Raw genomic sequence first — 26,837 nt, 5'->3', positions numbered from 1 at the left:
TTCACACATACTTTACATACATTTGTAAATAATTTATAAACTTTAAAATACTACATAAATACCAGTTATTTGTTGCTGTTATTTGGCCATTCAGTTGTGTCTGACTCTTTGTAACTCCAAAGCATCAATATAGCATGTGAGGTCATTCTGTTCTCTACTATTTCAAAGTTATTATTTTTAAGTGTTAAAAAGATGGGTTGACCATATATCTAGTGGCGTGGACCTGTGGTCAGTATGTATATTCCCCTGACAACCTTCTGCTGTCTAGAGATTGCAAAGAAGGTCACTAAGAAGGTCACCAGCTGTGGTGATGGCTGATGGGTCCTTTGTGTTATGAATGAGTCTCCAAAGATAGGTCAGGAGGAATCATCCTTAGCATACCTGCAGAGGAAATCTCTGTGCCCAGGAGATCACAGATCCACTGGAGTCATTTGAGTAATAGCATCAATAAAGTTGTCAAGTTTGAAAAGTCATTTACATCATGTCATATCTCTCATGTAACAGTATGATGATAATAATGTATACTAATCACATTGTCTATACTATTATTGATTGATAATATTAATCATGGAAACCATTGACATCTACACTGTCCTTTAGAGTTTGCAAAGCACTTTATCTCATCTCTTTGTATTACACAACAATCCCACGAGGTAAGCCCTGCTATTGTCATCCTCATTGTACAGAGGAGGAAACTGAGATTAAGAGAATTTAAGTTAATTTTTTAACTGAATCTTTGTATTAGCAAGGATCTGAAGTCAAATTTCAACAAAGGTTTCATGGAGATTACACGAACACCAAAAAACTATGGAAATACCAAATAGTAAAAAGTGCATAGGGGAAGAAGGAAAGATGCACTGGTTGAGCACCTACTGTATGCTGACAGGATGCCTAGCAGATTCCAAACATTATTTCTATATTCTAGGCATCTTCCCTTCTTGCCTCCCCCTTCCTCTCCTCACTTTCTGCCTCCTGCTCTGACAGTAAATCAGATCAACATCACCATTCCTTCAGGACAGGGTTCCATGATTCCCCCCCCCCATCCATTCAGGACCTTGGACAGCTCCTTGCCCTCTGGGATGGTTTCAGCTCCTTAAGGGTAATTGAAAGCTGTCTGATTTTTGTATTTGTATCACCTGTGCTTAGCACAGTACTTGGCACATTGGAAGTATTTAATAAATGATCTGATTTCATTTATTCATAGTACAAGCCATAGTACACACCATGAAAGGTTCAAAGAAGGGAACTGGGGGGAGGAGCAAGGGAGTCATACTGATAGACACAGCTTTGCCACAGGACATATAAAGCAGAAGTTTACTGCTTAGAATTCTTCATTAGACTTATTATATTTGCTTCAGTCTTATACCCTTGGGGTGAACTATGTTCACTTTTTTTGATGAGAGAGAAGGACAAGGATGGCAGTGTCTCATTCACTGGAATAAGTTTTCTGCTTGTCAATGAGAAACATTACATTTCTCCATAAGAGAAAGGACTGCTTCAAAAATAATTTACTAGTAACAAAGAAAATAATAAAATAAAGAAGAGTCATCTTTAAATCTTGAAGCATGGAAATAAAATTTTTCCAAAGATTCCTAGGCCTTGTCATTAAATAATAACATTTATTAATTATATACTTAGTTTTCAGAGTTCCTTAAATTTAATAATTAATACCTTTGGGTTCCTACACAAGAGAATATTTGGGCCTGGCAAATTAACTTTGTATATACATAAGGACATCCCAGGCACAGTGGAAAGTCAGCTAAGTTGGCCTGTGATGGGCAGCCTGCCTCATGCTAAAATTGATGGCCAAAGTCTGTGACTCTTGAGGCTTTATTAAACCGCCCCTAAACTACACAAGAGCTCGTTTGATAGGAGACTAGTTGGTATACTTAGAAGATATAACCTCAACCATAAACAAAATTAGTCAAAGAATAAAATAAGTTCTCTTTCCGTGCTTACAAAAAAAAAGGAACAAATTACGTTTTTTTGCTCTTTATGGGCTACTGGGTTTGCTGCCAACTTTTCCCTCTCAACCCCAAATCAGTCTGACACTTTAATAATATCATGGCCTGAAATAATTCATGTTATTGGTTTTAGCACAGGATAGTAGTGATAAATTATTGAAGGAGCGCTGCTCCTCTGCAGGCATTCCAGGTCCAGCCAGGCCACAACCCTTGGACAAACCTGTGGGCTCTCCCCAATTGATGGGCAAGCTTTTTCATCTTCCCTCTGGTCCTCATGAGGAATTGTACTCAGGGTGGTTGGTCTTCTCTGGAATCTTGAATGACCTCATTGTTCATTAAAAAGGAATCCCCACAAGCAAATGATCCAAAACAAATTCCCCAAAGAACCATTTCTCCAAACTGGACAATCTTTGACCTCTGCATGATCATCAGAGAGCCTCAAGCATGGCATCTCAAATCTGTATGAAATTAAAACCATTTTCTTAATACCCTTCCCGAGTCTTCTATGGTATACTTTTGTTCTCAGATCTCTTGCCATCCACCATATCTCCTCTCCCATTCCCATCTAAATTCTTAGACAATAACCAAGCTGGGAATCTCACTTTGGTGTCACTTCCTGAATGCAGAGCCTAGTACTATGATAAACTAGCCCTCATGGTTTCAAAGAAATCTCAATGACAAATAATTTTGGGTTCACTGGGCTCAAACTTGGCCTCCTCACTGTCTGTCCTGGCTGGTACCAACTCTTTCTGACTATATGAAAAGACAAAGAAAGTGCTTCTGGCAATTTAAACATCACCAAGTCCTAGATGAACAACTTCTATTTTTATTCCTTTAGAAATAGTAGTAAATCAGAAAATCTGGATCTATTGGCAAAAGGCTTCAAGCTGCAGTGGGAAAAGAATGGGATTTAGGGACTGACTTCCTGGATGGAAACTCCAGCTGTTGCACTTAGTACCTTTGCAACTTAATGCTTCATTTTTGAGGCTTTGTTTCCCCAATTGTAAATTGAGGGACTTAGGCAAGGGATCTTTAAAGTTCATCCAATTCAAATCTATGATAGAAGTACCTCTTTGATGATACAGGTATGCCTGAAGGATTACAAATAAATAACAAAAAATAGCAAATCCAGATTATGAAGGACATACAAAACTATGCTGTAATTAAGCAGAAACAAGAAATTCTTTCCTACCTCTCAAGGATCTGCAAAGTTAATGTGAGATATTGCACCTAGGGAAGGCCTAACACTGTATCCTTATTTCCTTTCAGGGATAGGGAGCCCATATAACCAAATCTGATAGATTTGAAATTAGCTGAAGAGGATTTGCTAGTCAATGATCAGGAAAGTAGATTGGAGGGAGCAGGAAAATGCCAGGGCCCCTTGTTGGCTTGGTGCCTAAAAAGTCATTAAGTCAATTCTAAAGTGGATAAAGGCGGAACTGCTCTTCCCAGCTTCTCTTAATGTACAACAGTACTCTCTGATTTTCACAGATCACAACTCAGAGTCGTGGAAGGTAGAAGACTTAGGGGCCGGAGAAAACTTAGGGGATGCAGAGTCCAATATGTACCTAACCAGAATCCTTTCTAGAATCTACTTGATAGTGGGCAGTCAATCACGTCTGGAAGGCATCTAGGAGAGAACTGACTCTCTTCTTAGGTAGCTAAGTGGCTAGTGTGCTGGGCTTGAAGTTAGGAAGATGTGAGGTCAAAACCTTACTAGATGTGTGGCTCTGGGAAAATGTGTATGTCTGTCTCAGTGTTCCAAATGTAAATTGGGATTGTTAATAGAGCAGGGTTGTTATGAGGATCAAAAAAGTCTTATTTTGGACTCTTAACACAGTATCTGGCAAGGTAGGTGCTTGTTCCATTTCTCCCTTCATGAGATCATCTAATTTTCTTGGGGACAGCTCTACTTACTAGAAATTTGTAGGACTTCTTTTTCTTCTTTGATGGTCATCCCATCCTGATTTTACCCAAATGATAGTAATGAAGGTGAAGCACAATGCACACAGTCCAATGCCACCCTACTCATGGGATGGCTTGAATGTGGTATCTTTGCAGATCAAAACTGTTCTGGATTTGAAAAGGGGCTCTCTTCCCCTTGGTCCTCCTAAGGGATCAAAAGCAAAAGAGAACAATGCACACCCCTTTTCAGTTCAGCAAACATTTATTGCAGCCGGCTCTGTGCCAAGCCCATAACAATCTCCACCTGATGCTTTTGCTGCCTCACTGCCCACTCATTCCTCTTGGAATCTGGCTTTCCTCCCTACTGCTCTACAGAAGCTGCTTTTTCCAAGGTCACCTTCTCATCCAAAGTCCCAAGAGCTTTCTCGCAGTCCTTATTCTTGATCTGTTTGGAGCACTTGACGCTCCCCTTTAGGTTCTAGAAATAAAATATTCTCCTTATTTTCCTCTTTCCAAAATTATTCTCATTCCTTTTCTGTTCAGGGTACAAAATCTCCAAGATTCTGTCACTTTCTTCCATCCAATTCTATAAATCAATGCAAGAACTCTTCAGTGAAATGCATTGTTATCATCATCATCATCATCATCATTGCCTCTTCCTCCTCCTCCTCTTCCTCCTCCTTCTTCTTCTCTTCCCCCCCTCCAATGTTCACCACTTCAGTTTCTTCCTTGACCGTGTAGAAAGTCAAATCATTATCTCAAGAGATGATCTTTCTCCCAAACCTAAGGTCAAATTTCCAATGGCATCCTATCCGCACCTCAAAATCAACATCTCAGCACCTAAATTTATGTCCCAAAGGCACCGAGCTCATTTGATTTGGTACAAGAGCGTGTCAAAATGTGCTTATCCATTCTTTCCTTGAAGACCCCTAGGGATGAGAGAAGCGTGTCCTCTTGTAGTGACATATTGTTCTTTTGGAGATTTCTCAGCACTAACTTCGCCCTTTGCAACATCAATCTAGATATGTCCCCGGGGTCAAGCAGAACAATCTGACTTCCTCCCTCCCTCCCTCCCTCCCTTCCTTCCTTCCTTCCTCCCTCCCTTCCTTCCTTCCTTCCTCCCTCCCTCCCTTCCTTCCTTCCTCCCTCCCTCCCTTCCTTCCTTCCTCCCTCTCTCCCTTCCTTCCTTCCTCCCTCTCTCCCTTCCTTCCTTCCTCCCTCCCTCCCTTCCTTCCTGTCTTTCTTACCCTCCAAGTACTTGTTCCTGTAGAAGTTAAATAGCACAATGGATAGAGCCCCTGACCTGGAGTCAGGAAGATTCAGCTCCCTGAGTTCTAATCCAGATTCTGACACTTACTGAGTGACTCTGGGCAAGTCATTTAACACTGTTAGATTCCTCATCTGTAAAATGAGCTGGGGAAGGAAGTGACAAGCCACTCCAGCGTCTTTGCAAGAAAACCCCAAAAGGATTTACAAAAAGTCAGACATAACTGAAAACAATTTATTCCTATAATTTTTTGTCTTTTTAGATTCTGGCCAAGAATCTACGTTGTACCATAGTGTATCAGCAATCCTTCCTAGAATTATACCATTTTAAGGTGGAGGTTTTCCAAGGTTATGTCCTTATTTCCTTATTTATCTTTTCTTCTTACATGGAGTGTAGGCCTATAGAGAGATTATGGAATTTGGAGAGAGCCCTGCGTCCAACTCTCGACTCTGCTCTTTATTCCACATGACCATGGGTAAGTCGTTTCTCTATTCTCCAACTCAGTTTTGTCATCCATAAAATGAGAACATTGTAATAGATAATATCTACCTTATGATGTTCCTTCTAACTTTTCAACATCAATCATCATACTTCTTGCCAACTCACACTACTCTCTCTTGGTTTCAGCATCAACTCTAAGACAATATCCAAATATCTAGTTTTAGTGCTCACTTACCCTCACATCTAGTCTATTACTGCCAGATCTAATTGAGGCAGTTAGGTGGCACATTGAATAAAGTCCTGGACTCAAAGTCAGAAAGACCTGAGCTCAAACATTACCTTGGACATCTAATATGTAACAGCTAAAATGGAACCTTTCTCATTCTCAATTTCCTCATCTGCAAAAGGAAGATAAGAAGAGTTTCTACCTCACTGAGTTGTTCTAAGAATCAAATGAGATTAAAGATTTACAAACTTTAAAGGACTCTAAAAATGTTCATCATTATCATCACCATCATTATTATTTCTATTTTTAAAATTCGGCTCACACCCGTTCTCTGCCAATGACCCCATCTTAAGACTTATATCTGCTTAATTACCACTCAGAAGCTAACGAGTAACAGAGCTGAGATTACTACATTACAAAGTCCAGGAGGAAAAGGAATATCTAACTTAATGGGGTTTTTTTATCTTCTGCTGCTACTCAATCACTAAGTATCATGCTCTGAATTTTGTAGGTCCTTCATCAATGAATTAGGATGGATTGAATTTTGAATGTTCTAGACTAGGCAAATAGAAAATCATTGTTCAAATTATGGTGACTGAATGTGTATGATCATGACTGTTTTAAGGATGACAAAGGTAAAGTAAGACTTACATTGATGGATCCATAGTAAATTGATTGAAACCAGGAAAATGACTGTCACTGTGTCAGCCCCAGCATAAATAGAGTCAACATAAAAAATCTGTAGAAATTCACAGGCCAATATTATTAGCAGACTGCCAAAGGTCAGGGATGCCTTCTTCCTTTCTCTTGCCAATCAACAGTTTGGTAAGGAAAGAGGATGAGTGAGTATAGGTAGACTTTGAAAAGGAGATTTGTTTGGGTGGTTTATGGGAAGTGCCTATTATGACATAACATTGTGTCATTCAAAGCCTCTCCAGCCTTGTGTCTCTCTCCATTTCCTGTCTTCTTACACTTGGATCTCTTCAACCTTCTTGCTGTTCCTTCAACCTACCATTTCATCTTTGGATTTCTGATTGATGCTTATGCTTGGGCTATTGTGCTGCTCTCTGCCCTCCACCTCTCAGCATCATGAATTTTCTTCAGGACTCAAGGTAACAGGGTTTTTTTTTTTTTTGGAGATGCCAGTATCATTTTACAGAAGAGAAAATCAAGCTTGAAGAGGGGAAAATGACAGCAAGTTTGGGGTAGAATTTAAACCAGGATCTCTTGACTCCTCTCAGAGTCTGTCCCAAGCTAGTGGGAAAGGATTCCCCCAGGCTGGAACAGCTCCAAAGAGTCCCAATTAAGATAGGAGGAGAGCCAGAATCTAGCAGTAGCCTGGAAGCCAAAGACTGATGAGAAGAAAGGGGTGCTAGAGAGTGTAGGACACTTCAGAAAGATTGATAAATATGAGGTCTGAGAAAAAGTCATGTACCTGGCAATCAAAGGATCCTACTTTCTCTCTTCCTCTCCCTGTCTTCTTCCCTCCCCCTTCCTTCCTTCCTTCCTTCCTTCCTTCCTTCCTTCCTTCCTTCCTTCCCTCCTTCCTTCTCATTCTTTTCTTCTTTTTTATCATGATTAATCATCATAATCAATAGTTTGCTTTTCTAAAGTGATATAGGCATAGGAATGTGTATCATTTTTCATGCACTGTTTCATTTGTTCCCCAAAAATGAAGCTTTAGAAGGCAAGGATAATTTATCACCAGGTTGTGAAGGAATTTAAAACTCCAAAGAGTTTCTGTTTTGTATTGGTGGCAATAGGGAGCCTCTGAAGTTCGTAGAGTACCATAGCAGGGGTGTTTTGATGGCAGATACACTTTATCTCCAGAGAGCATCTTCCTTTACTGCCTGCTTCCTTGTCATATTCCACCACCACCACCCCCCCATGGATCTGCTATAGTTTAAACTCTTTATTTCTTCTTCTAGTCTTAATGAGAATAATTACTGCCTTCATTTTCCAAAACAACTTCATTTTTGCTGGATTTTTCAATCTTCTCTCAATGTTTCCTAGTGCCATATGCATAATTAAAAGCAGAAATAGTGCATCCCTTAATCCTGGGAAGTGCCTCATCATGATTTTGATGAAGGATTCTTGGTAAACAAATAAAAAAGAAGGATCTTACATTGGCAACTTCTTCAAGCTTTGCTCAGAGACTCTCAGTAATGAAATATATCATTATCATTATAATAATTACCATAATTGTCATTATTATTAGGGTCAATCCTATCAATGAGAGAAGGGGAAGTTCTGTAGAGAATCATCCAACTCCTGTGGCTCCTTTATTAAGCTTGCTTGGTAATTAGGCTCTTGATCAAATGACACCCCATCAATTGCCAACCTGTTTGATTATTGATAGTGGTATTGCTGTCACTTCATATTCCACCACGGCATGAGTCCATAGGTATTCTACCTTTTTCCTGTGTAAATACTTCAATTTAACCATGTTATAATTTTGCTAAATTTTATTTTATAAAGAAACAAGTTGAAGCACACTGAGATACTCAGGTTTCTAATAAAAGATGGACAATTTCTTATCACTATTTTTAAAAACTCCCTGCTTGGATTCCCAACCATCCAAGATTATTTATTACCAGCTAGTCTCTTGCAGAGAATCATATCTTCCTCATGATCTCCATATCTAAGAGGATCCTTTTCACTCAGAGTTCAGAACAAGTCATTCTCCTATAGACTCCATCATGCTGGGCCCCAATCAACCCAATCTATATGCCACCTTAATCTTCTCTACAAAGTTATTATTATTTGAGTAACTTGGCTACATGGTGTGATGGAAAACAGCCGGGACTTGGACTTGGAGGACTTGAATCTCAATCCTGGTTCTACAGGTTTTGATAATTTTAAATTTCTAGAATGTGTACAACATTGATCAAATTTTCTATGGACCTCAGTTTCCCCTTTTTTTACAATAAAGACAAAAGTATCACTGGGTTCCCTTTAAATGTTAGATTCTATAAAGTTTCTGAATATATCTATGTTGAAAATACTTTAGCAGCTCTTTAACAGGAGTTAGTGTTGGGGTAGGGTATGTGTATGTATGTGTACATGACACATTCATTTGTGGAGCTGGAATTGCTTCTATCATCAGTCTTACTCTCATTATTCCTGTGAACCACTTATCAATGAAGATTTGGAAAGAAGAAAAGGAGTGAAGGGGGATGGAGAAAGGCATTTTAAAAGTGCCCAGAGGGTGGCTAGGTGGTGCAGTGGATAGAGCACCAGACCTGGAGTCAGAAGTACCTGAGTTCAAATCTGGTCTCGGACACTTAATAATGACCTAGCTGTGTGGCCTTGGGCAAGCCACTTAACCCCATTGCCTTGTAAAAACCTAAAAAAAAATTACCCAGGAGTTTCCAATTTATTTTTTCCTTTGTAAAAAATTAATACTTTATTTATTTTTCTAACTACATGCAATGGTAGCTTTCAGCACTCATTTCTTTCAAGGTTTTAGTTTTATATTTTTCACCCTCCCTCTGTCCCCTCTCCATCCCCCTGACAGAAAGCAATCTAATATTAGGTATACATGTATAACCATGCTAAACATAGATCCATATTAATCATATTGCATGAGAAAAATCAAATCCAAATGGAGGGGGGAAAGACATGAGAAAAAAGATATAATGAGTAAGACAGTTTTTAAAAACTGAAGATAGTAAGCTTTGAACTACATTTAAACTCCTCAGTTCCTTCTCTGGAAAATGGATGATATTTTCTATTACAAGTCTTTTATAATTGTCTTTGATTATCCAGTTAATTTGAAAGAACATTTAGGATTAGGTATACATACAATACACTGGAATAAATGACCATGGTAATTTAGTGCTTAGTAAAGTCAAAGATCCAGGACAAAATTTTGGGGGAAACTGGAAAATGATATTACAGAAACGAGTTATAGACCAACAATTTACATCATATACCAAGATGAGGTCAAAATGGGTTTTGAGTTAAACATAAAAGGTGATGCTATAAATAAATTTAGAAAGCATAGAAGAGTTGACCTGTCATATTTATGGATAAGGGAAGAAGTTAGGATCAATCAAGATATAGAGAATATTACAAAATATAAAATAGATGATTTTGATTATACAAAATTAAAAAATGTTGCACAAACAAAATCAATGGAACCAAAATTATAAGGAAAGCAGAAAATAGGGAAAATGTTTTTACAGCTTCATTTCTCAAATATATAGAAAACTGATATATAAGAATACAAATCATTCTTCAACTGATAGATGGTAAAAGGATAAGAATAGATAGCTTTCAGATAAAGAAATCAAAGCTATTTATAGTCAAATAAAAATGCTCTAAAACACTATTGATTAGAGAAATGCAAATTAAACTCTGATGTGACACCACAAAACTATCAGATTGCCTAATGTAAAAGAAAAGGGAAATGATGCTTTCAGATAAAGAAATCAAAGCTATTTATAGTCAAATAAAAATGCTCTAAAACACTATTGATTAGAGAAATGCAAATTAAACTCTGATATGACACCACAAAACTATCAGATTGCCTAATGTAAAAGAAAAGGGAAATGATAGCTGTTGAAGGGGATGTGAGAAAAACTGGGACACTAATGTACTATTAGTGAAGTTGTGAACTGATCCAATCATTGTGGTGAGCAATTTGGAACTATGCCTGGAGGACTAAAAAAACATGCACAGCATTTGATCCAGCTGTACCACTACCAAATCTGCATCTCAAAAAGATTTTTTGGGGAGGGAACCTATTTGCACAAAAATATAGTGCCTCTTTTTGTGATAGTTAAGAATTGGAAATTGAGTAGATACAATTGGGGAATGGTTGAACAAATTGTAGCATATGGTTGTAATAGAATATTATTGTCTTGTAAGAATGAGAAGCCAGATGATTTAAGAAAAATCTGGAAAGACATTAACTGATTCAAAGTGAAGTATGCAGAACAAGGAGAATATTGTACATTGTGAAAACATATGATGAACTACTATGAATGACTTAGCTATTTTCAGCAAAATGATTCAAGACTCAAGATTCAAGACCCAAATGATTCAGGATGAAAAATGCTGTCTCCCTCCAAAGAAAGAAGTGATGGTGTCTGAATATAGATTGAAGCATACCATCCTTCTTCCTTCCTCCCTCCCTCCCTCCCTCCCCCTTCTTTCCTTCCTTCCTCCCTCCCTCCCTCCCCCTTCTTTCCTTCCTTCCTCCCTCCCTCCCTTCCTTCCTCCTCCCTCCCTTCCTTCCCTCCTTCCTTCCTTCCCTCCTTCCCTCCTTCCCTCCTTCCTTCCTTCCTTCCCTCCTTCCTTCCTTCCTTCCATCTTTTTTTGTTCAAGTTTTCTTCCACAAAATGACTAATGGAAATGTTTTACATGATTGAACATGTATAATCAATATCAGATTGCTTACTGCTTCAGGGAGGTGGGCACAGAGGGAGGATGGGATAGAATTTGGAACTAAAAACTTAAAAAAATGTTTAAATTTTTTCATGTAATTTGGAAAAAGTAAAACATTATATAAAAAGATCGTCTATGGCATTAAAGTCTCAAAAAGAAATAGCTTCCCTTAAGTTCCCTCTATATGTTTTCTCTGTGTCTGATGGGGGGTGTGGAGAGAGAGAGAGAGAGAGAGAGAGAGAGTCAGTCTAATTCATCATCTGACTATTCAAAAGATTTTACTACAGGTTTGCAACTTTATGTCTTTTGGTTTCTGTTGGCTTTCCTGGTTAGACAATGAACTTCTTAAACATAACCCCATCTACATTATTTCTTTCCTTTCTTCCTAACTCCTCAGAGGCCCAGGACAGTGTCCTAAACCCCTCTGGCCCAGAATCCATGTTGCCATTCTTCTCCTTCAGCAGTACCATCTGACATTCTTACCCCCCGCCCTTCTTGAAGTTCTGCAGAGGAGGTGGCTATGGCTTTCACACCATTTCAGATGATATCTGGTGTGACCTTCTTGCACCATCTGGAAAGTATGCTTTTAGACCCTTGCCAAACAAAATTCCAGTCTTTGAATCACACAGTTTTCTGTGGGCCAAAGGGGCATGGAGGTCACTTGTCACCTCCATGCCAGACTGAATCCTGGATCAACTAATTCATCTTGTTTTGAAATTTTCAATCTTCTCTCATCAAGAGAGTGTCTACTTTGCTGTTCTGTTTTCTGTATCCTGTAAATATCCCAAGACATGAATAATTATTGGCCAGTAACTCATTAATACAAGGCCATTAAAATATTATTCTTATCCCAGGTAAAAGGGAAGGGGTGGGGATTGCAAGCAGATAGAATAACTGTTGAGTCCACAAAAGTAGCCTCTGATTCCCAAGGACTTAAACCAAATTCTTTATCCTTCTCTGACCTATTTAAGATGGAATAGTCAAAAGTGCTTTTGTTTTGCTTATCCCAAGTAGATACCTCCATGTAAAATTGGCTGTAGCCTTTCTTTGTCAACCTCAATATAAAAACTGGCAGAACTCAATTGTACCAGGTCACTCCAAATCAGGTCATGGTTCTATATAAACCCAGTTTCCCATGCCTAGTTGGAGTTGCATCTTCCTTGTTTAGCATCTGGGTTTTTTAATTAAATTTTTAATTCAGGAAATTAAAGAAACATTTAAGTAACATAGTAAAATAAGAAAAAAGATTTTGCAATGAAACTGCAAAACTATTATGTACAACTTGCTTTTTCCCTTAAATATATAGTAAACTATGTCAGATTACTCACTGTCATGGAGTGGGGGGAGGGAAGAGAGGAAGGTAGAAAAATATGGAACACAAAAGCTTACAAAAAAGATGAATGTCAAAAACTATTTTTGCATGTAATTGAAAAAATGAATATATACAAAAGTGATTGTAGAACTTTCTTTCCCCCCCCCATTTTTTAATCCTCCTCAACTGTGGCAGGGAGCTAAGTGGAGGTACACAGCATCTAGAGATTGAAAACTGAACTAAATGCACCAGAATTTATTAAAATTATGAGAATGGACTTTGATCCCTTCTCCCAAGTTTGGAGCTAAAGATGTTTTTTCTTTTCCAGCAGGTTCTTCATGTAAAGTTCTTGTGCAATGGACATATTTCCATGTAGAGTTCTTGTGCATTGGACATGTCTTCATAGAATATCTGTGCATTTTTCTGGGTCCATGGCATAGTGATTAAAGAACCACATCAAGTCTAAAAAGACCTAGATTCAAGTTCTCCCCCTGTGAAACTTACTGATTGTATGAAATCTCAGGCTCTTGACAACTTTCTTATGTGCAGAGAAGATGCTGTTCTGGTTGGTAAGGGGAATATCTTCAGCAAAGATGGTTAACTTATCAAATTAACCTATAGAATTAGAGTGACACCAATGAAATTACCATAGAATTAGATTTTTAGACTATAGACATATAACTCTATATGTGTGTATATATAGATATATATAGATATATATATATAGTTATATATAACAATAGAAGTTACCAGAAGTTATCATTTATTAAGAATTTATATGCTAGCAATAGGGACATAAGGAAGAAATAGATAGTTCCTGCCCTTAAGAAGCTTGTAATCTAAACAGGGAAGACAATACACAAAAGGAAGCTGAAAAGGGGATGGGTACCAGAAGATAATGCAAGCCAGTCCTGAGGTATGTAGAGCAAAACCAAGCAGACCATCAGATGAAAAGTGAAAAGTAATCTACAAAGTGCTGAGCCCTCCCTAAAGGTAGGCTTTGGGAGGAGATCTCAATCTAGCCTTCAATCCTCCAATCAAAGAGGATGACTGGGAAAGTGTTGAATATCAAAGCTGTATTAATTTCCATGATGATGAGATTTCTGGAGAGGAGTTTCTATCCTGGAGGAGGCAGGATGTTCTTGGAGTCAAAATCATGAAAAGAAAATGAAGAGAGAAATTGAAGAGCAAAAGGTCCTTCTCCTTCACCCTATGCCTAAACAATTGTCAGACCTTGTCATTTCTGCTTTGACAAAGTCTCTCCAGCCTAATTTAGTCCCTCATCATTTCTCACCTGGATAATTGCAACAGCCTCTGGGGGGTTCACATGCCTCAGTTCTCTCCCCACTCCAAGCAATCTACCACTCAGCTGCCAAAGTCATTTGACTAAAGTGTAACTTTGACCTTGTCACCTCCTCTGTTAAAAAAAAATTCCAATGACTCAATATTTTGTTTTAGTTGCCACTGTGTGCCAGATCCCAAGTCAGACGCAAGGCATAACTCCAGAAATGAGACTGGATTTCAAAGAGTTCACATTTTAATGAGCTATACAATTAAAATACTACCTAAACTCTACCTTTCGTATCCCCCCCAAAGCCTAGACCCTAGTTCTGCATACAGAAGGAGCCTAGTAAATATTGGTAACATTCTATTGTTTTTCAATTTAGATCACTGAGCAAATCTTTGTTTTGCTCTGAGTAATGGGATCTCAGTTGGAATCCTAGTTCTGCCTACCTATGAGACCTTGGGAAAAGCATGTTACCTCTGCTATGTCTTTCCTCCTGTGTCAAAGAAAGAGGTTGAGCTAGCTGTTCTCTTATGATTCTTCCCTTTCTACTTTCTCCAGGGATGCTCTAAAATGTCAACACAATCTCAGTCTTCCTCGACCCTTGATACATCTGGTATCTGTTCACATGTGATGGGAGACATTTCCTTGCTGCTTGACATGTGATGCATCATTAGTTGCCTTGCTGTTTACTCACTGTCTATTAAGCTACTAAAGGGCACAAAGGAAGGTTAGAACACGAAGGCCATTAAACATGCTATTCTTTCCAAATTTATAACTGTTCTTCCTTTTCATTTTCAGTGGGAATTTGGCATTCAGAGAATCTGCCTGAAAATTAATTGGATAGCCCAAGAAAACACAATGTTTTCTCCAAATAAAGTTATCCTGAATTGAAAATTAATAGGAAGGGGCAGCTAGGTGGCGTAGTGGATAAAGCACTGGCCCTGGAGTCAGGAGTACCTGGGTTCAAATCCAATCTCAGACATTTAATAATTACCTAGCTGTGTGGCCTTGGACAAGCCACTTAATTCCGTTTGCCTTGCAAAAAAAAACCTAAATAAAATTAATAGAAGCCCTCTGAAAAGGTGGCTTTTCAAAGAAAGACTTTTCATTTTCTAAATTGCAAAATGAAAAAGAAATATACCACCTTGTATTAACGAGCTTCCTGGCCCTGAAACAGTTTCATAAAGTATTAAATTCAGATACTTTAAGAACAAATGCAAGATGGGAGGGAAGGGGACAGAATACACAAGATCAATATTAAATAGAAATCATTACATTTGGATTGATCACAGAATGTTAAGGAATATAAATGACACTATGACTGATACAAAGGAGCTTAATAAAAGTGATCATGAACTGAGAGTATTAGAGCTCTCAGTTGCCAATTTATACAATTTCCTCCTTTTATAGATGAGAAAACTGAAGTCTAGGGAGTTTAATTGAATTGTCTATAGAGATAGCAACTGGAAGAGACAGGATTTGAACTCAACTCATTTGATTCCAAAAATAGCTTTCTACCCACTGCCTTGCATCATTGACCCTCACTCACCAATTTATGACTCTTACATCAATTATCTCATGCAATTCAATGGACAATAGAATGGCCTCTTAGTTCAAGAAGGTTCCCTCTTCTTTGGATTCAGGCAATTTATTCTGTATAAAAATTTATGACTTCAACCTCGATTTGCTTCAGGTTCCTGGTAAAGAATGTTCCCAACATTTAGGCAGAAGATGAACTCTCGGCTAAACTTTAAATTTGTTTCTATTTTAATTAACTCAAAGACTCTTTGTAGTTGCAACAAAATTGAGTTTATAAGGAATTTTGAGCAACAAAACATCAGACCTTGTAGTGACTGTGTATAGATAAAACATCAGCAAGGGAAGTTGTGCAGTGAGCTAACCTTCTCTTGGAATTGCCCTCATCATGGATTTTCTCCTGGGAGATTCCCAAGAGCAAATAACCTCTTCAATATTTCCCTTCTCTGGTCTCTGCTAATGTAGGATAATTGAATTGTGAATCTTTAAGATGAAAGAGACTTCAGAGACCACCAATTTAATTTGGAAGTAGGGAAATAGAGATTCAGAGGGGATCTTAGGTTATAGCAAATATGACAGAGCTCAGATGCCAAAAACATTGTTCTACTCCAAATTCAATTGTTTTTCCAATGAAGAGCTAGAGTTGCTCTGAGAAATAAACATTTATTAATCCCCTACTTGGTACCAGGATCATCTCTAGTCATCCTGATTCTCATCTGGCCACTGAAGCCAGATGGCTCCAGAGGAGAAAGTGAGATGGGTGACTTAGCACAGACCCCCTCCCTCAAATATGCTTGTCATGGCACATGGTGGTCTTCAAGAACAAAGGATGGACCAACATCACTATGTACCAGGCACATAAGTATTTACAGATATGATCTAAATTGATTTTCACAATAATCTTATTAGGGAGGTGCTGTTATTATCCTCCTTTTATAGCTGGAGAAACTGAGGAAGACAAAGTTAAAGTGACTTTCCCTAGGTCCCGATTTATACGTGTCTAAGGCTATATTTGAACTCATATCTTCTTGTCTCCAGGCCCTGTGCTCTATCTACTGAACCACCTGGCTGCCCTAGGAGTAAATGATACATCCATCACTAGATAGATATGTTTCCCACATCCTCTCTTCCTGTCAAACTCAAGAAATCCATCCCTAGTTACATTGGAACTGGAGCGCAATCCTCCCTCTTACACTTCACATGGTTTTTGTGAATATTATAATTTTAATTTTTTCTACATTTTATGTTCATAACTGTCTCCTTCCTTCTGCACACCACAGTATATTAGTCCACCATTTTACACACACACACACACACACACACACACACACACACACACACACTCATACAGGATATCTGTATGTATATCTGTACATAGATGACACACATATATATGTAAAGTTATACTATGCATATTTCTATTTATAAGTTCTTTCTCTGAAGGTGAATAGCATCTTCTTTCATAGTTGATTTGAATATTGATGAAGCTCAGAATATCTTGCTCAGTGTGGGGTGAAGGGAGACAAATGAGATGGGGGGGAAATTGTAAAATTCAAAATAAATAAATAAATTTTTAAAAAGGTTAAAAAATAAAAAAGTTATTTTACTACCTAAAAAAATCCAAACCAAACAAAAACAAAACAAAGAATATCTTGGTCATTCATAGTTTTATCTTGAAAAATGTTGCTACTATATCCAACATTCTCTTTTTTTTTAGGTTTTTTTTGCAAGGCAAATGGGGTTAAGTGGCTTGCCCAAGGCCACACAGTGAGGTAATTATTAAGTGTCTGAGACCAGATTTGAACCCAGGTCCTCCTGACTTCAGGGCCAGTGCTTTATCCACTATGCCACCTAGCCGCCCCTATCCAACATTCTTTTGACTGTGCTCATTTCACTCTTTCTTAGTTCATGCAAGTTTCTCCATGTTTTTCTAAATCAACCAGGTCTTACAGTATAGTAGTTATAGTAGTATTCCATCACAATCATATATCACTAGTCCTCTAGCCATTCTCCAATTAATGGACAATCCCTCAGTTTTTAGTTCTTTGCTATCACAATGAGAACTGTTGTAAATATATTAAAAGATGGAGATTCTTTTCCATTTTCTTTGATCACCTTGGGCAGCATTAGTGTTGCTGTTTCAAAGTTTTATAACTTTTGGGGCATAATTCCAAATTGCTCCTCAAAATGGTTGGATTAGTTTACAGTTACAACAATAGTACATTAGTGTCCCAATTTTTCAACATTCCCTCCACATTTCCCTTCTATTAATTTAGGAAATCTAATAGGTATAAGATAATATTTCAAAGTTGTTTTAATTTGCATTTCTTTAACCAATAATGATTTCTATATTGGAAAACTATTCATAAAATTTATCATTTGGGAATTATTCATATTCTATATATTTGAGATATGAAATCTTTATCTTCAAAGCTACCTATAAAATTTGCCCAATTTTCTGCTTTTTTTCTAATATTGACTACATTCCTTTTTTCATTTAATGTCATCAAAATGATCCATTTTGCATCTCATAATGCTCCCTATCGCTTCATTATGCATAAATTCTTCTATTCATAAGTCTAATAGCAATATGGTCCATGTTCTCCTAATTTTCTTATGATATCTTCCTTTCTATCTAGGTCATATATCTAATTTGCCTTTATCTTGGTAAATAGTGTAAGATAGCATTCTATATCTCATCTCTGTCAGAAGTTTACTCAACAAATTTTTGTCAAAGAATTTGTTATCTCAAAAGCTTTAATCTTTGTAGTTGTCAAGTACAAGTATGATCATTTGCCACTGTGTATTGTGTGTCTTCTCTGCTCCACAGATCTACCTTTCTATTTCTCAATGAGTCAGAGAATCTTGCTAATTATTGCCTTATAATATAGTTTTGTGATCTGCTAAAACTTCTCCCCTTATGTTTTCCCCATTAAATCAATACTCTTAATCTTTTGTTCTTCCAAATGAATTTTGCTATTATTTATTTTAGCTCAAAAATAATTTTTGATGGTTCAACTGAGATGGTATTTAATAAATGGATTAATTTAGGTAGAAATGGTGTTTTTATTATGCTGTCTCTGCCACCCATGACCAATTAATATTCTCCAAATATGACTTTATCTAATTTTATAATTATGTTCATGGAGCTCCTGGGTTTGTCTTGGTACGTATTTATATTCCAGGTATTTTATATTCTCTCCATTTATTTTAAATTTTATATTCTCCACAGTTATTCTAAATGGGGCCTGGCTTACTATTTCTTCTTGCAGGGTTTTATTGATGATATATGGAAATGCTAATGATTTTATGTGGATTCATTTTATATCCTTCTACTTTGCTAAAATTATTAATTGTTTCTACTAACTTTTAGTTGAATCTTTAGAATTATCCAAGTATACCATCATATCTTCTGCAGAAGAGGTAGTTTTACTAAGTCATTTCCCATTCTGATTCCTCTGATTTCTTTTCCTTCTTGTCATTGCTAGCATTTCTATGCAATATTGAATATTACTAACAATGGAAATCCTTATTTAATTCCTGGTTTTATTGGGAAGGCTTCTAGCTTATCCCCATTACATATAATCTTGCTATTTTTTGGTAGATACTTTCAAGTATTTTTTAATAAAAATGAATGCTGTATTTTGTGAAAGCTTTTTTTTACTAATAGAATATGGTTTTTGTTATTTTTATTACTTTGGTACTTTTTTATTGATATAGTTAAGTATACTGATAATTTCCCTTGTGTTAAACCATTCCTACATTCTTTTTATGGATTTCACTTGGTCACAATGTGTAATCTTTGAAATACAAAGTTGTAACCTCTTACTTAGTATTTTACTTAGGATTCTTGCATCCATATTCATTAATGTAATTGTTCTAGAATTTTCTTTCTCTGATTTTCTCCTTCTGCTTTTTAGGTAGCAGTACCATATTGGTTTCATAAAAGTAATTTGGTAGAACTTTCTTTGCTTATTTTTCAAAGTAATTTATTTAGTATTGGAATTGATTGATCTTTGGTTCTTGGTAGCTTTTACTGCATCACATAATGAAATCCAACTACTCCTGATGCTTTTTTCTTAGGAAGTTCATTTATGTCCTGTTAAAATTCTTTTTTTCCTAAAGTAGATTTGTTTGGATACTCTATTTCCTCTTCCTTTAATCTGGGCAGTTTATATTTTAAAATATTCTTCTATTTCACTTAAATTGTTAAATTTATTGGTATATAATGAAGAAAGTAGCTCCTAATAATAGATTTTATTTTATCTTCTTTAATGGTAAATTCACCTTTTTATATTCAATATTGGTGATTGGTTTTCTTCTATCTTTTAAATGATATTAACCAATGGGTTGTATATATTGTTTTATAAAACCAACTTCTAAATTTATTTTCAATGGTTTTCTTACATTTCACTCCAAATGATCATGTGGGCTATTTGTACCTGACCTTGAACATAGTCTTCCAAACTTGTTTTGGGCTGATCAGTCACAATTGGATATTTTGTACCTTTACTCCAATATAGTGAATGGATTTTAATATTTTTCAAGGATAAAAGTAACTTACCAACCAATTTACATTCTAATTTATTAATCTCACTTTTAATTTTAGGATTTCTAGTTTGATGTTTAATTGAGAATTTTTAATTTGTTCTTTTTTTCCTAGTTTTTTTAAATGGCATACCCAATCCACTGAACTACTCTTTATATTATTAATGTAAATATTTAGATATAAGAGATTTTTCTGATTACTCCTTTTGCTGCATCTCATGTTGTCTCATTATTTTCTTTAATATAATTGTTTATTGTTTCTATATCTTATTCTTTAATCGATTTATTCTAAGATTAGGTTGTTTTAATCACCAATTCATTTTTAAACTGTATTGCTAAGGTCCCCTATTAAATATTTTGTTGCCTTACCATTTGAAAAGAATGCATTTAATATTTCTTCTTTTTTACATATAAGTATAAAGTTTTTTTGCCCTAATTTATGGTCAATGTACCAAGTTCCACTGAGAAAAGGAGTACATTTATCTTTATTCCCATTCAATTATCTCAATATCTAGCTCATCTAAGATTCGATCCATCTTCTTGGCTTTTTTAAAAATTAGATTTATCTAATTCTGAGAGGGGAAGGTTAAAATACTACACTATTAGTTTTACTATCTATTTCTACCTATAATTCATTTAGTTTTCCTTTTAAAATGTGGGTGCTATGGCATTTGGTGCATAAAGGTTTAGTATCGATATTGCTTCATTATCTATGGTTCCTTTTATCATCTTTTAATTAAATCTATTTTAATTTTAACTTTGTCTAAGATCATGATTGCTATCTCTTCTTCTTTTGAATCAACTGAAGCAAAATAAATTCTACTTCAGCCCTTTATTTTTACTCTATGTGTATTTCTCATTTTAAAGCATTTTCCTATGAAGACATAGATTCTGTTTTTTTATCCATTCTACTATTTATTTCTGTCTTATGGATGAGTTCATCGCATCCACCTTTCAGGTTATAATTACTAGCTGTTCATTTCCCTCTATCCTATTTTTCTTCACTTTTTATCCCTTTCTCCTCCTCTCTTTTTACCCTATTCCTCCTCAAATGTCTAATTTACTTCTAATCACTGTCTCTCTAATTTGAACTCCTTATTTTCTTTCTCTGATTTTCTCCTTCTGCTTTTTAGGTAGCAGTACCATATTGGTTTCATAAAAGTAAATTTTTGGATTAACCTCTCCCCTTATCTTCCTATTCCTCAATCCACCCACTCTTCTAACAGTGCTTCCCTTAACCTCTTCCAGTTTCTCCCATCTCTTGATCTGCTGTCCTCCTAATGTGATCATGTATATCTAGCACTTCATCAACCTTGAAATATTATGCCCAAATTGGTTATTGATATTCATTTTAACTTGCCACTTTGTTGGTTCTTCCAGTCCTACTCATTGGTCATATTTGCTAACACAGAGCTAATGTTCTTTTACAGAGTTCCATCCCAACTCTGAACTTAAAATCCAAGACCTCAGGAATGCAATGCCTAATGCAGAATCTTTGATTTTCTTGTTATAGAAAGGAACCTCCTTGAGGGCAAGAACTGTTTTCTCTCTTCTCTTCATATCCTTAGTGGCCCCCATCTTTCCGGTACTTGTCAATTGATTAAATGATCAAACAGAGTAGATTTCTATCTGAAGTTGCAAGATGGACCAGATAAGTTTTCTGAGATTCTTGATCACCCGGATGCTTGCATTTTGCCTGGCCATCCTGCTACTTTCTGCTGTCACCTTTCTTTCACCTTCTTAGATCATCCATTCCCTACCAGTAGACCAAATCCTTCTTTTACACACCCAAGGCTTTCCCCTCCTTTATTCCAAGGAAGTTTTCTGTTCTCATACAATTATTGCCAAACTGTGCTTTATGTGAATAAACAATTTATAATAACCATTAACAGTAGACAGCTTTGCTGTAGCACACCTTTCTGTGGCCATGGCTCTAGTTGCCAAAGACACGGTAATTGCCAAGAAGAACACAAAGATGAGGTGCCTGGTGCCTCCACACCATTTCCTGAGTGTTGTTTATCTTGTGTCAGTGAGAGATTGCATAAGACATCTGATGACTCAAAATGTGGGCAAATGACTGAAAATATCTTCCTACCTGAATTTGTTTGTTCTGCTGATTATAGAATGTTGAGTTTGTTCCTAGAGGATATAAGAAGTCTTCAGTGCTTCATATTATGTTAGGACAGATATCTCAATACTCCAAGGATGCGAATCCTGAAGGTGCATGTGGGAAAGGAGGGCAGTGTGGGGCAGCTAAGTGGTACAGTGGGGGCAGCTAGGTGGCACAGTGAATAGAATACCCTCTCCTCCAAGGAAGTTTTCTGTTTGGAGGACCTGAGTTCAAATCCAGACTCAGATGCTTACTAATTACCTAGCTGTGTGACTTTGGGCAAGTCACTTAACCCATTGCCTTGCAAAAACCTAAAAAAAAAGGAGGGGCATGGTGAAAGGGAAGGGTTTCCTCTGCCCATGAAGATTGCAGACCTTTCCATGACCTCGTAGACAGTCATATGAGTTGCTATGGTTTAAAAGACTACATCCCCATGTGGTCAGTCCTGTGATGATGGGCCCTCTGGACTTGACTGGCCTGGTTCTTAGACTTAGTTGTACTGTTCTTTGCTAGATATCAGCTCAAGATCTCTCCATTTCAGAAGGGTCTATCAGAACTTTCCTTGTGCTACTGAAGCTTTGAGAGCCAGGTTCCTTCCTTGATGTAAGGAACAATCAGAGCAGGACTTTAAGAAAGGGCAAATCCAAAATACTATAAGAGCATTCAGCTAATCAGGTACTTTGTTATACATCTTGTAAGAGGGGATCATGGACACAGCTGTTTTTAATGTTTATTTTGAAAAATTACTGTTATTGAAACTTCTCTGACATGCACAAGCATTGGAATACATAAATAGAACAAAAGGAAAGAGATAAACAACAGAAAACCAGGGAGCAGACTGTGGATGGCTGCCCCAGGGCCAGTAGACTTTAGCTTGTCACTGGTGAAGAACACAGCCAGCAAACTGGATAATTCTGCATTTTTTACTGTAGCCCCTTCATATCACCTTTAGTGCCCCGATTCTTTCAGGTCTCATATTTTCTGGGTTTTGTTCTGTCAGCATTGTTTCTCTCATCATTATTTCTATTTGCCTCTTCAGAGCCAGAGTAAGCTTGTTGTGTCCATTATTTTGGTTTTATTTTATTTTCTCTGAATAACTTTAAGTAAGTTTTCCCCATACTTATTCATTCATTCAATTAACAGCTAGGCAACATGGTGGATAAAAGTCAGGAAGACCTGAGAGTAAATCTTTGCTCAGAGTGACCCTGGATGAGTCAATCTTTTTCTGCTCCAGTTTCCTCATCTGTAAATAGGGGACAATAATAGTACCTATCTCTCTGGGTGGTTGTGATGATCAAATGCCATGTAGGCAAAGTGCTTTGCAAACCTTAAGATGCTCTAGAAATGTGAGCTATTACTACTTCCATCATTGTTTTGTTATGTTGAAATAATACTCTATTCCTTTCATAGACTGAAATTCGTCTGGACATTCCCAATAGATATAAGCCTATTTTATTTCCAATTTTTTCCATCATAAATAGTGGTACTAGAAATATTTTTGTTTGAATGGATCTTTTTCCCCCTCCACCAATAAGATCCCTAGGGTAGAGTCCCAGTTGGAAGACCATTAGATTAAACTGAATATGCATTTATGTAATTTATAATATAATTCCATATTGCTCTCCAAAATGGTTGAACCATTTTCAGGTCCACGAACAAAGCATTCATGTGCCGCTTTGTTTCCATAGTCACATCAGCATTGAATGTTACATACTTTTATCATTTTTGCCAATTGTAAGATAGAAGCTCAATGTTGCTTTAATTTAATTTTTAAATGATTACTAGAGATTCTGAAAAATTCTTTATGAGACTATTGATAGTTTGTTTTCTTTTTCCAAGATGATCTGTTTTATATCCTATGCCTGTCTCCTGGAATGTTTTTACTCTTATAAACACATGGTAATTCATTAAAATACTAGATCCCAGACTTCTACCAGACATATATTATGAAAAAATTTTACTTGCTTCCTTCTCATTCCAAATGTAATGTCTTGAATATGAACAGTTTTTTTTAAATTATAATGAAATAAGTTTTAAAAAATTGATGAAATCCTATTTCCTTTTTCTGTCATGGTATGTTACAAATTTGCTCTCTCTCCAGAGTTATAAAAAAAATAGACCATTTTCATTTATCACTTTGTAAAGGCGACATTAGCTCTGATGCAGAAGTCCTGAATTCAAACCTCACTTCCCTTACAGACTACCACTAGAATAAACCAACTGACCTCCAAGAATCAAGATTTCCTCATCTGTAAAATGAATGACTTGATTTCATGTCCTCTGAGCCTTCTTTCAACTCTAGAGTTAAGAGTCTTGTTCTACCAAGTTTGACGTTTGATGATGTCTCTGCAGGCGTGTTTAGTACTATTTGGTTATTGATGCTTTGTATAATTATTGTTAGAAAAAGTGTGACTTGCTAACTTGTCCTCATTTTTACCAGAGTTGTCCAATTTTTCTAATAATTTGCATTAAGCAAATGCCTCCCCAGTGTTTCATGATTCTGAATTTGCCGAGTGTTGCAAGGTTTTTCTTACATTTGGCTATAATTCATTATAAATGAATCTACTTGACTGATTTCTTCCTTTGTAAAATCATCAAGATGACTGGCATCATCACCAAGATCTATTCTAAATTTGTGATCCTGTGATTTTATTATTTGATGTTTTGTAGATTTTCTTAGATAAAACACCACTTTATCTACCCAGGAGATATTATGATTTTTTATCAATATTCCTTAATTTTCTTTTTAATTGTTCTATTTTAATATTTAGGATTTCTAGAATTCTGATCATTAATCATGGAAAAAAGCTAGACTTTGGTCCTGTTTGTAATAAAAATATGTCCATAGGGTTTTCCTTTCCATATTTTGAATCACAGAATCAGGGAGACTTAGAGTCTAATGTGATCTTTGCAGCCCAATATCAAGAAAGAACTCCCAGTATCACTACAAGTGGTCATCTAGACTCTGCCTTAATGACATCAGATATATTGAAGGGTTCTACAGTTATAAAATCTCCATCTTCCCAATTACCTGAAGATTTGTTGCTGGGATAATTTACATATTCAAGGTCTTTTTTCTTACAGAAATACTTGGAAATAAAACAATAAATCAACATTATATTTTTACTTTTTAAATGCTACCTTATCTAGACAGAATATTCTGGAATAAAATTCTTTTTCCTTTGATTTTAGATACATTCCATTTCAGTTTTTTCTATCTTTCCTCATATTGAATGGATAATCCTGTGTGTAGCTTGTTTCTACATTTTCTTTCTTTCTTTTTATTTTTTGCATATTATCTCCCCATTCAACTGTAAGCTCCTGATGGCAGAAATTATCTTTTGTCTTTTCTTGTATTCTCAGCACTTAGCATAGTGCCTGACACATGGTGGCATTTAACAAATATTTATTGGTTGAATGATTAACTGTGTGTGGCCTTTTTTGGCTGCTGATAAAATTCTCTGTCAATGAAGCTTTGGAGTTTAACTATAATATGTATGAATGCATTGAAACTGGTATTTCTTTATGTTGGCATCTCTGCATCAATTAGTATTGTCACTTAATATCCAGTACTCATAAGAACATTTGTAATGTATTTCCCTGAAACAATGGCTGTTAAGCCCTCTTTGTCTCTTTCTTTATCTTTCTTTGCCTCCTTTCATTTTTTTAGAGGAAGTTCAATTACTTGTTATCTCTCTAAATTCTGCCATCTGGTTCTAACATCTGTACTTGTAACATTTTTTTTCTTTTTTGATTTTAAAAAATCAATCAACAGAAACATTTTACCATACAAAGAACAGAAGATTGTCTATGAAATTGTGACATTATATACAGTTTGATTTTTTAAAATTATGTTGCATTTACCACATTTGTACTGGAGCATTGCTCTCCTACTATTCTGTGGACCCTTCTGACTTCCTTCTGCTTTCTTCTGTATATTTTTTAATGTTTCATTAATGTTCTTTTTTTTATAATCTTTATTACTACTTGCCAAATCTACCAAATCTCAAATAAATATTTTCCCTTTTGACAAAAAAATAATACCAGGCAAAACAACCCATATATTGGCCAACTATGACAGTCTATGCCTCTTGTACCCTTAATTTCCAATCTCTATATCCAAAAAAAAAAAAAGGTACGCCTCATAACTAGTATTCTGAAGTCATAACTATTACTGCATTGATTGGAGTTCTAAAAATCTTTCCAATGTGTTCTCTTTTTTGAATTTGTAAATTTTCTCTTGGTTCTATTGACTTCATTTATATAAATTCACTCAAGTCTTCCCAGGTTTCTTTGAATCACATCTTTCCATCATTTTTAGTATTCCATTAAGTTCATTCAGTGTACCAATTGGTAAGCATTCATTTTCTTTCATTTTGCTTCACCAAAAAGTGCTACCATAAATAGTTTTTGTGTACATATAGAATTTGTTTCTACATTTTTCTCTTTTTTTTTTTTTGCATATTATCTCCCCAATTCGATCATATGCTACTGAGAGCAGGGATTATCTTTTGCCTTTTCTTGTATCCTTAACACTTAGCATAATGTCTCACAGATGCTGGCATTTAACAAATATTTATTAGTTGAATGATTGATCGACTGTATGTAACTCTTTTTGGCTGCTGATAAAATTCTGTGTCAATGAAGCTTTGGGGTTTTAACAACTATGTGAATGCACATACAAATATGCATGTGTATCTTTCTAGTTAGGTTGATATGGCACTAAAACTATAAATTAGTTTAGATAATTCTGTCATTTTTTTTGTTATATTATCATGGTCCAAGCACAAACAATTAATATTCTGTAAATTATTTCTTTATTTCTGGGTAAATTGTTTTGTAATTGAAT

General features: G+C 36.0%; 2 long non-coding RNA genes across 5 annotated transcripts in view; one reads left to right on the top strand and one right to left on the bottom strand.

The window, feature by feature from the left end:
• Positions 1 to 6,646, bottom strand: part of LOC141522956 (uncharacterized) — a 29,665-nt gene extending 23,019 nt beyond the window's left edge. For both annotated transcript variants that reach the window (XR_012478267.1, XR_012478268.1), the window contains exon 1: positions 6,455 to 6,646. This is a non-coding gene — a long non-coding RNA (uncharacterized LOC141522956). The remainder of the gene's footprint in view (positions 1 to 6,454) is intronic.
• A 121-nt stretch (positions 6,647 to 6,767) lies between these two features.
• The window catches only part of LOC141522955 (uncharacterized), a 70,021-nt gene continuing 49,951 nt past the window's right edge, over positions 6,768 to 26,837 (top strand). For 2 of the 3 annotated variants that reach the window (XR_012478265.1, XR_012478266.1), the window contains exons 1-2: positions 6,768 to 6,915; positions 12,838 to 13,075. This is a non-coding gene — a long non-coding RNA (uncharacterized LOC141522955). Of the gene's footprint in view, positions 6,916 to 12,837; positions 13,076 to 14,352; positions 14,527 to 26,837 lie in introns of those variants that run through there. The other variant, XR_012478264.1, reaches the window with a different exon arrangement.

The sequence above is a fragment of the Macrotis lagotis genome, chromosome 4 (assembly GCF_037893015.1).
Source record: "Macrotis lagotis isolate mMagLag1 chromosome 4, bilby.v1.9.chrom.fasta, whole genome shotgun sequence".
In the NCBI taxonomy this organism is placed as follows: Eukaryota; Metazoa; Chordata; class Mammalia; order Peramelemorphia; family Peramelidae; genus Macrotis; species Macrotis lagotis.
The sequence above is the reverse complement of the archived record's forward strand: the minus strand, read 5'-3'. Positions and strand labels throughout refer to the sequence as shown.